The 12,640-nt window shown below is 40.3% G+C and overlaps 1 long non-coding RNA gene across 6 annotated transcripts; it reads right to left on the bottom strand.

Moving 5' to 3' along the window:
* Positions 1–1,299: 1,299 nt before the first annotated feature.
* On the bottom strand, positions 1,300–12,603 carry LOC119087761. 6 transcript variants are annotated; one of them, XR_005091236.1, is made up of 8 exons: positions 12,230–12,603; positions 9,577–9,659; positions 8,005–8,093; positions 6,784–7,394; positions 6,532–6,643; positions 4,950–5,141; positions 3,405–3,444; positions 1,300–1,449 (listed from the first exon to the last, which is right to left on the bottom strand). It is a non-coding gene; the product is annotated as an uncharacterized LOC119087761 (long non-coding RNA). The 6 variants fall into 6 exon arrangements; XR_005091238.1 differs by lacking the exon at positions 6,784–7,394 and adding an exon at positions 5,317–5,464; XR_005091237.1 differs by lacking the exon at positions 6,784–7,394 and adding an exon at positions 5,321–5,464.
* Between the last annotated feature and the right edge of the window lie 37 nt (positions 12,604–12,640).

The raw sequence follows: 12,640 nt of genomic DNA, 5'->3' as shown, positions 1-12,640 counted from the left end.
ATTGTGACCATGTGTGAAGCCCAAATATAGTCCATAACAATATTTCTACCTGCCCTTGCAGGAACTAAGACATTTGGTGAACTACTTTCTAAAATTTCAAATAAATTTTTAAAAATCAGAAAACACTTGAAAGTAAGAAGGCAGAGGAATCTTATCTTCCAGACACAACTGCTGGTGATATTTTTAGAGTATTCATATCTAGTCTTTTTTCTCTTAATTTAAAAGTTTCAAACTATCTACTTTGAAGAAAATAGTCATTGAAGAAAGTATAGGCAATTCAGAAAGTATAATGAAAAAGTCTTCCCAAATTTCACAACTTAAGAGATGGTTACTATGAATTTTTGGGTGTATTTCCTTTCTGCATTTGAATGACAACAACCAACAACAGCAACAACAAAAATCTGTGCCTCCAAGCTGGCTACTTGTCTCCTAATTCATGCTTTCTGGAGACATGATGCTCCAACTAGATTTCCCAGATTCCCTGGAGGCTAGATGTGGTCACATGACTACATTTCCACCAAAGAGGCAAAATGGAAGTCACGTGCATGTTTTCTGGTTATTTTCTAAAAGTGATTGCCCTACTATTCTTCTGTTTTCTCTCTATTGAAGAACCTCTATTAAACAAGGGCAAGCATTCCAGACTGCTCAGAAAAATGGTTCTAACATTCACCCTAGCCCAGAATTCTCTTGGATAACCCATCTGTCTTCAGGAAACTTCTAAAGGGATATTCAAGCAGGAAGAATCTTTAGGGCGTGTTAACTGGAAAGCAAGACCTAACATCCCTTAATATCCCTTAGACACAGTCTGTAGTTCCTTGACATAAGCTGATGGGATTGAGGTTAGATTTGGATTTATGTATTGGTATTTCAGTGACTATTTTATACACATGTATGTACCCTACATATTTTTGTAAAAATTCACATTAGTTTTGGCACATATCTTTATATAATTGACTATTCTTTGAAAACATGATATTTAACAGTAATATAATTGTAATAAGAATAAAACATTATTTATAGGGCATTCCTATAAATTGTTTATATTTTCCTTATAAAAATTCTGATATGTATAATTCTTTTTACTTTGACTTACTAATTTTGTAGTTTGAATTAAATAAAAGCACAATTATTGGGCCACAGGGATTGTGTATACTAAAAATTCTTGGGCAGATTTGGGGGGCTAACAAACTGTGAAGAACTGGAGATGGATCTGTGAATGTCTTCGTGAAAGATTAATCATACGTGCAACATCAGGAAAAAGATTATGGAATGCTTGCACAAAAAATTATGAAAAGTTCATCATCAAGAAATCATGCTTGTTTACTCTCCAATGACTTTGTAAGAGAATAGAGAGGTGCTGCAAGACAGCTACACAGTTTCAATTTTGGCAATGGTGAGGTGAGGTTAGATCTTAGTTTGTCTTCTGATCTTTCTCTAAGGCTTTCACCCCTAAAAAAAAAAAAAAAAAAAAAAAAAAAAAGGAAATGTGGTGATATTTATTTGTACTTTAATAAATAAAGTTTGCCTGGAGATCAGAGGGAATAGCAAGCCATTTTAAGTAAACAAAGAAGTCAGAGAGCAGTGGCACTCATCCTTAATCCTATCACTTAGCAGGCAGGATCTCTGTGTGTTCAAGGCCACACTAGGAAACAGAGCCAAGCGTGGTAACACATGCCTTTAATCCCAGTACCAACCATAGAGGCCTGGAGGTCTGTACAGACAGACAGAAAGGGACAGAGCTGTGTAGGAAGAGGAAATGAGGTAGCTGGGCCAATGAGAGGGCAGAACAGCAAGGCAATAAAGGCGTGGGTAAGACAGGAAGTAGCTCGCATTTGGAAGCTGCAGAGTTGGTGAAGTGAGGTTGGCTCTTGGCTTTCCCTATTTTCCTGATCTCTCTAAGGCTTTTACCCCTATATTTGGCTCCATGTTTTTTATTTAATAAGACCATCTTAGAAATTCGTCCATAGCAGGTGACAATTGAGGCCAGAAACTTTCTCCATTTGAAGTGACTTTTTACTTGCCATCTCAAAAGGAAATATTTTCCTTAAATGAAGCGTTCTAGGCCAGAAGGGGAACTAGGGTGGCAAAATCAGTGTTTTGTCTTCAGCAAATATCAAGATATTGGCATACTCCTTAGCATTTCAGGCATTAGGGGATTAAGGAAGAGCATAAGCGTTTGATCTATACCTTTTCTTTCTCTGTAATGAGAAAACCCAAGAGAAATGGAGAGTGAGGAAGAAGGCCTAATTGGGAGTTTATAATAACATGAGGACCACACATGTTTGGTTTCACACATGAAATCTGTGTCAATTGGATGTGTCATATGGACTTACTACATCTACTACATGGATGTGCCACTTGTTCCTACTCTGAAGTTTTTGCTATTTTTATTGCAACTTGTAGAATTACTTTCAATGTGAATCTCATAGTGAGATTTTCTAAACACACTTTACAAAGAAATCTTTCTGTTTTTTTTTTTTTTTTTTTTTTTTTTTTTTTTTTTTTTTTTTAGTTGCATTACAAAATCTTGTTAGTGAAACTAACTTAGCCTAATTGCTGCACAAGCTAGCCATGGGGAGAGAACTTTCTAATAGAGATGGGAGTCCTACACATCAGACCAACATAGACGTGTTCAAATTAGGTTCTCTACATCTTTCATTCCAACTCACTTTATACTATTCTGAATCCATAGGAAATTTTTCAACTATCTACGTTGATACATACTTTTGGAAGCAAGAAAATAACCTAGGTTTATTGCATTGGAGGTAAAAACAGCAATGTGGTTTTTCTTAACCTTGTATTTCTTGGGGGGCAAATGCCCTGGGTACCTGTTTCTGCTCATATGCATGTGAGCTTTACTGAGCAGGAGCAATAAACTCAAATTTTCCTGCTGCATGTAAGTCAAGCTAAAAGCTGATTTCAATACAGCCTCATCATTTGTTAAGATTCAGAGTAGCAATGGCATCATGGGCTTGGATAACCCAGTAAATAATCAGCTAGGTTCAATTTTGAGTTCTAGCTGTACTGTTTGTATAGCAGAAGCAATAAAAATAGAAGAAACTAAAGCACCCATTGTTAAAGTTCAGCGGTCAAGATTACTTTGTCAGTGGTCATTATCCTCTCATTTTCATTTGTTGCTGAAGGCCTGAGGTTGAATATTATGCAATATGATACTAAAGTTCACTGTGGGATTGGGGTGGGGAAAGAGCCAATTGTGAAATAGAAGAGCAATAAAAAGTGATGGTCACAAATGGAGAACACCCAGATTAAAAAAATAACTTATAAAATTACATAACAATTATAAATTTCGAAACTTTATAGATCGGTGAAACAGGGAGCACAGAAATAAGCCAAACATGTAAGGAACTTTGCCTGTTGACAGTTTAAGTCACAGGAGCAAATACCTGTTGTTCCGCCAAGATGACGAGGGCTCTGGTTAGGCATCTGAAAAACACAAAGCTAGGATTCAGGTCTGGAAAAGGGGCTTCGGGGATCACGTCAGGCTGTGAGGGTGGCAAGAAGCAGACCCAGAAGCAAACCAAGGAGATAGATAGGAAGATAGGGTGTTCAGAAACCAGGAGGCCAGAGGAACCCTGACGTTAGTAAGTGAAGGTGAGGGGGAAGGCTCTGGTCCCAGGTAGAATAGGAATCTGGCCCAAGATAGCTGTTCCTTGTCCCTGCGATGACAGTGACTCTTTCCATTCCTGTCTCCTGCCGTGTAATGATTCTTGACCTCTAAGTAAGATGAAGGGCTGTACTGGAGCCAGTTATACATTATAATAATAAACTTTTATTTAAAAAAAAGGAAAATGCTAAGATGTGTAATGAACTTTCATTGTAGCTTAAATAAAACTGTAGACAAATCAAATATTATTCCAGAAAAAAAAAAATAAGAAAAGCTACAGACACAAACCATGGATAAAAATTGAAGTCTTAGGACATGGGAGGCTTTTCAGTGACACAAAGTCTGGAAGCCATAAAGGAAATGACATATATTGGAGTAAGAAGGATGTACAACTTTCAATTGAAAGAAAGTTTAAAAAGTTAAAAGACAAACACTAGAAAAGAATGGTTTTGACAAATGTGACCAAGAATGCTTTTTTAATATGCAAAGAGTGCTTTCAAAGCCATAGAAAATAGAAGAATAGATTCAGGAATAGAAAACTATGCAACATGCCAGAGGAACTGAGTCATCTGACCTAGCAGAAGTAGGAGAAAGGTGGGTGGAAAAGGACTTTGAATTAAGGAAGTAGAATCCAAAGTGAGGACCCTGGGCTTGTGGGAATTGTATGAGGAATAGCAGAGTTGACCTTGGGAGACAGCTAAGTAATGTCCAGTAGCAGGTAGCAAGGGAGCCCCTGGGGACCAGCCAGTGCAGTCTGTCACCATGCAGGGAACACTGCCTATAGCCCGCAGTGGGAGGCCTTGTGGTTCTGTGTGTATTTCTCATTGTTATTGCATCCAAAGTTGCCGACACCTGGCTCATGAAGTGTTCAACAGAAGTCATCTCCTTGCAGTGACCCAGTACACTGAGCAGCCCCATCTGATTGCCCATGTGATCACCTCCCTCCTTAAAAGTATAGCCCAGGGTCCTTGGTGGCTAGAGGAACACCAGGAATAAGGAAGGGAAAAATCTAGTAGGTATACATAGGGAGGCTTAGCCAGGTTATATCACACTCTTCTTACAGCCATGCTATTATCCGACTTTCCTGGAGAGACATAAAGAGATGTCTCCATACTCCACACAGGGAGAGGGTACAAAGACATAAGAAAGAATCAAAGTCCAGCTTGGTGAACCAGTGAGCTTATTGGAATTAACTTACAGGAGCATGGACCACTCAAAGGCAAACTGCTGGGAAATGTTCTATGCCGTTTATAGGAGCAACATCACTGAAGAGTCTTCTGTCCTCCTCCCCTGCCCCTCCTTCCCCCACTGATCAATTGTTTACCTGCTATATAATCTTGGGGAGAGAAGGGTCCTTGTAGGGATGTCCTGAAGGCTTGTTCTTACATGAGCCTCCCCTCCTCCTTCTGAAGGGAGTGTGAATATGCTGGAAAATTTCGTGCTGATGATCATAGGTGCTCTGCGTTGGGACAGTAATGGTCATAACTAATAACGAAACATCTGCACTGCATGCTTTCTGGAAGGATATGGGGAAAGAGGCCTAAGGTTGAGGAAATAAGTTTAGGAACTGGTATGGCAATGAAGGTTATCTGTCAGCAGACAAGAGTAGCTGTTTATGGGTCTTGAAGTCTTAGAGATCCTTCAAGATGCAAACTACTCTACGTGTTTCAGAAGACTGAATTCACACTTACTCACATAGGTGAAATGATTATACATTCTTCAAGACCAGTTACATATTTGGTGGAAAAAGCCAGGCTTATTGTCTTGCAGATAGATCTTCCTCCTATTTGTTGTGTGATTCTGTGACCTAACCATACTTTTCAGCCTTGTTTTCCTTACCTGTTAAGGGGAAAAATAAGAATACTTGGGGGTAGCTATGAGGCTTAATCTGAGTTGATTTAGGAAAGCATTCTGAAGCTGCAAATTGATAGTTAACTAATAATCATTAATAATAACAATAATGCTGTGGAGCCACAATATGGAGATCTTTATTATCCAGAGCTATTGTGAGGGAAGTTGTACTGTGGTTCATCAGATGACCTAGATGAATTAGTCCAAGGAAAGCTCTCTGCTTAGATGATGGTCGGAGTGAGTCAAATCCAAGACAGGCAGACAGGGTAAATATCAGTGGTAACTATCAAATCTGGGGGACTAGAGTTTGGATTTAGGTTGATGTTATGTAATCAATGATTTGGGGACCAAGGTGAGAAGAGATCAAAGTGAAGGTAGATGAAGCAAAGCAGCAGAGATGGAGGTGGGTGCCTTCATCATCAGTAGGAAGTTTCCACTGCTTGTCAAGGGTCTGGCTCACACAACCAGAGACTAGTATCTGAGGCATCTATGTATTTAGGTCTTTAGACGTCTTGAGGTACATTGGTCTCAAACAAGGCACTTGTTCTAGAGGGACAGTTTGGCTGAGCTGAGAGTTTATGGAAAGTACTTCAAATGTCACTTAAGGCATGAGCACTAGACTGTATGGACTTGGTGATGGCTTGATTATGCAAGCCTTGGAGTTAGTAGTCTGAGATCTTAGGAGTCCTAAGCTGTGGCTGTAGCTCAGTCACAGAGTGACCTAGTATGCACAAGGCCTAGATTTGATCCCATTAACAACAACAACAACAACAACAACAACAACAACACACACACACACACACACACACACACACGCACAAAATGTAATTTAAAACCTTTTAACAAAGAATAATTAACCAAACTTACTTAAAGCCATTCTGTTCTGTTTACAGTTCAACCAGCAAACTGATACGTGCCTGAAGTTTTGTGCCCTGACAATCTGAGCAAAGGTCCCAGAAGTCAAAAGAGCCCAGGATCTTGGTACCAATGGCGTCATGTCAGCCCTTAAGGTTCTACTCTATCCCCGTAAGTCTTTGGTTGTCGCTTTTACTTACTGTGTATCCTGCTGTGTCCCTGGGTTCATTGAGGGTTTCAGTACCTGAGGTCTGTGTCTCCACATCGAAGTTGCCAATATCAGGGTCACATTAGTTCTGTTCACTCACCATCCTGTTGGAAAGAGTTTGGAAGGTGTGTATCTTCCTTCTGGGAAGAGGAAACAAGCAGAAAGAAAATATCCCCACATAACCACGATGCTGCTGCAAAGCAGCCATCATTTTAAAGCAGGAGAAATAAAAGCTGACATCTACCTATGCTACACAACTGTAAGACTTAGACATGCGTCCATGTGGAAGTGGCCCCCAAGTTACACCACTTCCCGACTCTGGGCAGATAGAGCACAGAGGATCCTGGAGGGGTGTGTGTCTTCTAGGGAACTCCATGGCTAATGTCGTGTATCTGCCCCGTTGGAGCTCTGATAACTTAAGCTGAAAAGGACCAGAGTGGAGTCAGTGTTCTGAAATTTTTGCTCATTAAGAAATCATTTGCTAAAAGCCTAGACTTTTTCTTATTTTGGTTTTGCTGGGAATGTGGAGACATCTACTTGCCTAGCTGCCTGCTCTACAACACTGTTGAGGGCTGGCCCTTGTACAGACTGCTGCTACAGATCCGATACTGTTGGCATACCATGATGGGTGATCAATTAGTCATACTGCTAAAGTTTTCTTCTTGAGGAAATTCCATGTGATGCCTGTATTTGAAGAGAGGACTGGGGCAGTATTACCCACAGGGGAAGTGGCTTGGTATCACTGTCCTCGAAGGTGTGACTTACAGTGCCAGCATTTTCCTGCCAATATGTTGTTGGGTACAAATCTTCATGATTTCTCTTTATATTGTTCTCTCTTTGAAAGCAAAGATTTACCTATAAAAAAAAATAACCTGAAGAATTCAAGCACCTGCAGTTTTTTTTGAAGACATATGTATGATTGAACTTTCTATTTTTCACTTGATCGGTGGTAAACACTCAGTTTAGACTGTTCCTGCACATAGCTTTTAAAATTTCCAATCTTGTTGCATAACTCTACATGTGAACAAGCATTTCAAGCAGTTAGGTCTTAAAATATGAAATATGTCACACTACACATTTAATATATATTACAGAAAGTGGCTTTCTTTGCTCTTTACCCTCTTCTGAGGAGATTCAGCTGGACATGAAAACACAGTGGGACAGACTTGTTGCATTTACTCCCATTGAACAGAAGGTGTCTTGCTTGTTGGCTTAGTAGGTCTGCAGCAATTCCATATTTTCATGTCTCATTTCTTCCCTGGTAATTAGCATCTTTTTTCTTAGAGGAGCATATGGCATCCTTAATTGTAAACAAACCCTGCAAACCTCTCTCCATGTTTCGATCTGAACTGAGCTGTAATTTTATCGAGTCATAATCATGGGAGCACAGACAGTCTCAGCAACGATGAGACTTAACACATAGGAGAGCAGAGAAATTGTCGGAACTGGAATAACGCGGTCTTACAGTATCAGATGTTTCAGTGCATAGACGTTGTGTACAATTAGGGAATGAAGGGAGGTGATCCAACTGTGACAAGTCCAACCTGCAAACAGCTAGAGAGAGAGAGAGAGAGAGAGAGAGAGAGAGAGAGAGAGCTGCTGAATTTGAATTACAAATCTGGGTTTGGTGGCTCTCTGAGGAAACTATAGTTGTTCTCTTAGAAATACAGTAAATTTAGAAATGATAAAATTCCTATTGTTAGGGGTAGAGGAAGGACTAAAACATGATTTTTAATAATCTTTTTTACCTTAAAACTCAGCATAAAATAGGAGTATTTTATATGGTCACATTTTGGAGTCTGCTGTCTGAAACAGCTCATGGAAATTTTGATTGTCAATCATTGTACTCAATAGGTTCATCACGACTGAAGGACAAACATTTCTCTGCTTCCTAAATATGTAGGTGTAGCTTTTAGTCATTCTCAACTAAAAGAGAACCCAACACTCTTTCTGGCTTTGAATTTGAGGGTAGTAGTTGGGCAGAAATCATTCTGAATACTTATAAATTGTTCGTGAGAAAAATCTAATGGGAAAGAAAACATGATGTTCTTTTCAAAGTTCTTTCTTTGACAGACTTGCCATGCAAGCGAATCCTGAGGCTTTCCCTGGGTGAAATCTGAATGCAGTGGGGGTAGTCAGGTAACTAGGGGATCAGTTACGGACGGTCTCTAATCTCTATTCTTCTCCACTTACAAACCATCACAGTTTTGTTCTTTACATCTTGAATGCTAAAATTCGCAGAAGGAGATTAATGGGCATGATCTTCAGGGGGCTTGTCCTCAGTAAATATGATGCTACATGTCTGTAATGTACTCCGCACTCAGGGGAGTGAGACCAAGGCTGCCTGTGTTACACAGTAAAACCTTACCTTAAAAAAAAAAAAAAAAAAAAAAAAAAAAAGAGGCTTGTCCCCTCCTGGGAATATGAAGCATGAGCTTACACAAACTAATCTGCAGTGAAAAAACAAGAAGGTGATAATATCTTAGAAATCATCACACAGGACAAAGTCTTCCAATATCAAGAGGATTTAGTGACGGCCCCAATTTAATGGATTCTATTTTGTCCTCTGTTTTTTTCATGATGACCCAGGGACAAGTTCAAGTGGATTTCAGCCACACTTCCTTCTCTATATTATGAAAGCCTTTAACTTATCTCGGTTTCAACCATAGAAAGCAACATAATCCGTTAAGCAAAATGTCTCAGCTATTTTTGAGTTGATGTTTTATACAAAACATCTCTTCCTTCCTTATACTGTGACACCTAAGTGTACCCAAAGGAAAAGTGTAGGTGGATGGGAAATTTAAGTGGGTGATTAAGGGAATCATTCTAGAACTGTGAAGCTATGTTTTAATAGCACCATAGATAACATGAACCAACACATATAAAATGATAATTGTCCCTATCAAAGAATAGGGGGAAGAGAGGAAACAAAGATAGAAGAGGGTCTAGAAATCATCTCTCACCCTCAAACTGAAGGCCGCCATGTCCTAGAAGCTCCTTAAAGAGTCCCTGGAGCTAGAAGAACCGAGACACTCACCAGTTTCCTGATTTAGCATCTCAGGAAGGCGTGCTGACTCCGGCTCCTCTTAGGAATTCACAGCTAAGTGATTTGACTGTAATCTGAAAAAGACGGAAAAGATGTCAAGGGATGTTTTACACTCCCTGGGATATCTGTAGAAACTTCCCGGTCAGAGTCACAGATTAAAGAAGCCATTTGATAACTCTGAAAATACTAAAAAAAAAAAAAAAAAAAAAAAAAAAGATTGAGTATTTATGGAAGGGAAAATATTAGTAGTTTATTCCTAGATAGTTATAAACCTCACAATATGGGAATGTGTATCAGTACAGACTTCCTGAAAACAGGCACGTGACAACAGTGTGCAGATAAACTTGAAAACATTCAGTATTTGACTCGGTAATTTAATTTTGGGGAGTTTTCCTGAGGAAGTTAGGGGATGCTGACAAACACTTATTTTGCTCAAGGTCATTCAACTCAGCATTTGTTTATATTACAAAGAACTGTGGTGGGGTGGAGGACTGCAGAGATGGTTCGGTGATTCAGAACACTGGCTGCCCTTCCAGAGGACTTGTGTTCAGTTCCTAACACCTGAGTGGCAGCTCACAACTGTCTGTAACTCCAGTTCCAGAGGATATTATGCCCTCTTCTGGCCCCCACTGCTGTGGGATGATTTGTATGTCCTGTGGGAGCCCTTCTTGGGTTCTTTGTGGCGTTACCCAGCAGGTCCGTATAGAGGATGATTAGGACCATGGGCCTGAGTGCAGGTGTTTGAGATGGTCTGCACTTGGCTGTGCTGGGGGATGGTCTGTATGTCAAGTTGTTCTGATTGGTTAATAAATAAAACCTGATCGGCCGTGGCTAGGCAGGAAAATAGGCGGGACTAACAGAGAGGAGAAATAAAAAGGACAGAAAGGCAGAAGGAGATGCTGCAGCCGCCGCCATGACCAGAGAGGCTGCAGCCGCCGCCATGACCAGCAGTGTGTGAAGACGCTGATAAGCCACCAGCCACGTGGCGAGGTATAGATTTGTAGAAATGGATTACTTTAAGATATAGATTTATGGAAATGGTTAATTTAAGATAAAAGAACAGTTAGCAAGAAGCCTGCCACAGCCATACAGTTTGAAAGCAAAATAAGTCTCTGTGTTTACTTGGTTGGGTCTGAGCGGCTGTGGGACTGGCGGGTGGCAGAGATTTGTCCTGACTGTGGGCAAGGCAGAAAAACTCAAGCTACACCCCACAGGCACCAGGCATGAATATTGCATATAGACATGCTTGTAGGCAAAATACTCATACACATAAAATAATTTTCTTTTTCTTTTTTTTTGGTTTTTCGAGACAGGATTTCTCTGTGTAGCTTTGCACCTTTCCTGGAACTCACTTGGTAGCCCAGGCTGGCCTCAAACTCACAGAGATCCACCTGGCTCTGCCTCCTGAGTGCTGGGGTTAAAGGCGTATGCCACCACCGCCCAGCCCATAAAATAAAATTTTTAAAAAATTGTAAATTGTTCAAACATACACTGACAGGCAATTAACTTGTTAAATCATTTCTACACAATCAAAAGGATTTATATCCACATTCTTCAGTCAGAGCAATCTTTGAATCTCGGTCTCAAATTAACCCAAGAGCTCATCTTTCTGTCCTTCTGTTGAAGACAGAGAAAGGAAAAAATGATGGACTTGCTAAGAACATCCTGGAGTGCAAAGTAGAAGAGTAAGGACTGATTTGTTTGTTTGTTTGAGACAGGGTCTCACTGTGTGGCCCTGGCTGGCCTGGATCTCACTCTGTAGACCAGGCTGATCTGTCTGTATCTCCCAAGAGCTGGAATTAAAGAAGCATACCACTTTGTCCAGACAAGAGTGAAGGTCTTAACTACACATAAGGGTGAGCCTGCCTGACCTTAGGACAGAAGGCAAAATTGGGAAAGTATTGGGTCAAGTTGCTAAGCATTATTTCTAAATGTCTGGTCTTGCTGTCTAAGGCCACACATTTCTGAAGTTTACAGAGAGCCTTTGAATGTTGTCATCTTTAGTCTATAGCTCCTTTCTTCCACAACATTTAAAGCCATTAGCTTAAATTGTCAGCACACATAAAGCACTTGCTGTGCCTTTTTTCCATATCACCCCACTCATGTCAGAGCAAGAAAGGAAAAAAAAAGGCTTCGATAATCTGGCAGTCACTAATATTTGCTGAAATTTTCACAAGAATATTTACTAGCAACTTAATACTGTTGTTAACATTTGTAAAATGCCCAGAGGAGTTCTATTTATTGTACATTTTCACTCAAATGTCTCACAATTCAAATTTCCAATATTTCACAGTGGACTCCATGTAAGCAACCAGTAGACATTTAGTTGCCTAAACTATACATTTTAATCCTCTTAGAATTTATGACTATTTAGCCTGGATTACTGCAAAAGTGTCTATGCATTTTCTACACCTAGGCTTTACCCCACTATTCCATTCTCCACTCTGAAAATAGAGGGAATGTTCCAAAAAAAAAAAAAAAAAAAAAAAAGCAGCTTCTCTTATTTCTTTGACTCTTTTCCTTGGAGGCCCAGTGACTCCAGGATGAAATGCAAGTGCTTTACCATAGCCTCCAAGGCCTCGTAGGATCTCTACCCAACTTTCACCTCCAGGGTCAAGGCTCAGTGATGCTTCAGATACGTTACCTTCTCAGTTGTCACAAGGACTGGTGTATGCTTCTCATTCTGGACCAATTGGTATGTGGCATCCTTTGGGAATCAAAGCCGGTTAGGTCACCCATCCAAAGAGCGTTGGTAGCCCCATAATTTTAACAGTGCTGTAAGGTGGGCAGCGTTGCCTGAGTAATTGTGTACCTTATCTCTTAAAACGTCAGATCCCGAAAGGGAAAGGACCAGTCCTTTCCACCTCATTACTAGCACCCGTCACAGGGTCTACTACAGCCTTTAACCATCAGAAGAATGCTTCTCACATCACCCACCATGTGGAGGGCTGAAGCAGGCATCACTGCCCACCTGCCATGCATGCCACATGTGTTACTTCTCAACCTCCATTGCCCCCCCACCCCCACCCCCTTTTTTTCACAGCGGAACCAGTAT

Source organism: Peromyscus leucopus, chromosome 4, assembly GCF_004664715.2.
Source record: "Peromyscus leucopus breed LL Stock chromosome 4, UCI_PerLeu_2.1, whole genome shotgun sequence".
Taxonomy (NCBI): domain Eukaryota; kingdom Metazoa; phylum Chordata; class Mammalia; order Rodentia; family Cricetidae; genus Peromyscus; species Peromyscus leucopus.
The sequence above is the reverse complement of the archived record's forward strand: the minus strand, read 5'-3'. Positions and strand labels throughout refer to the sequence as shown.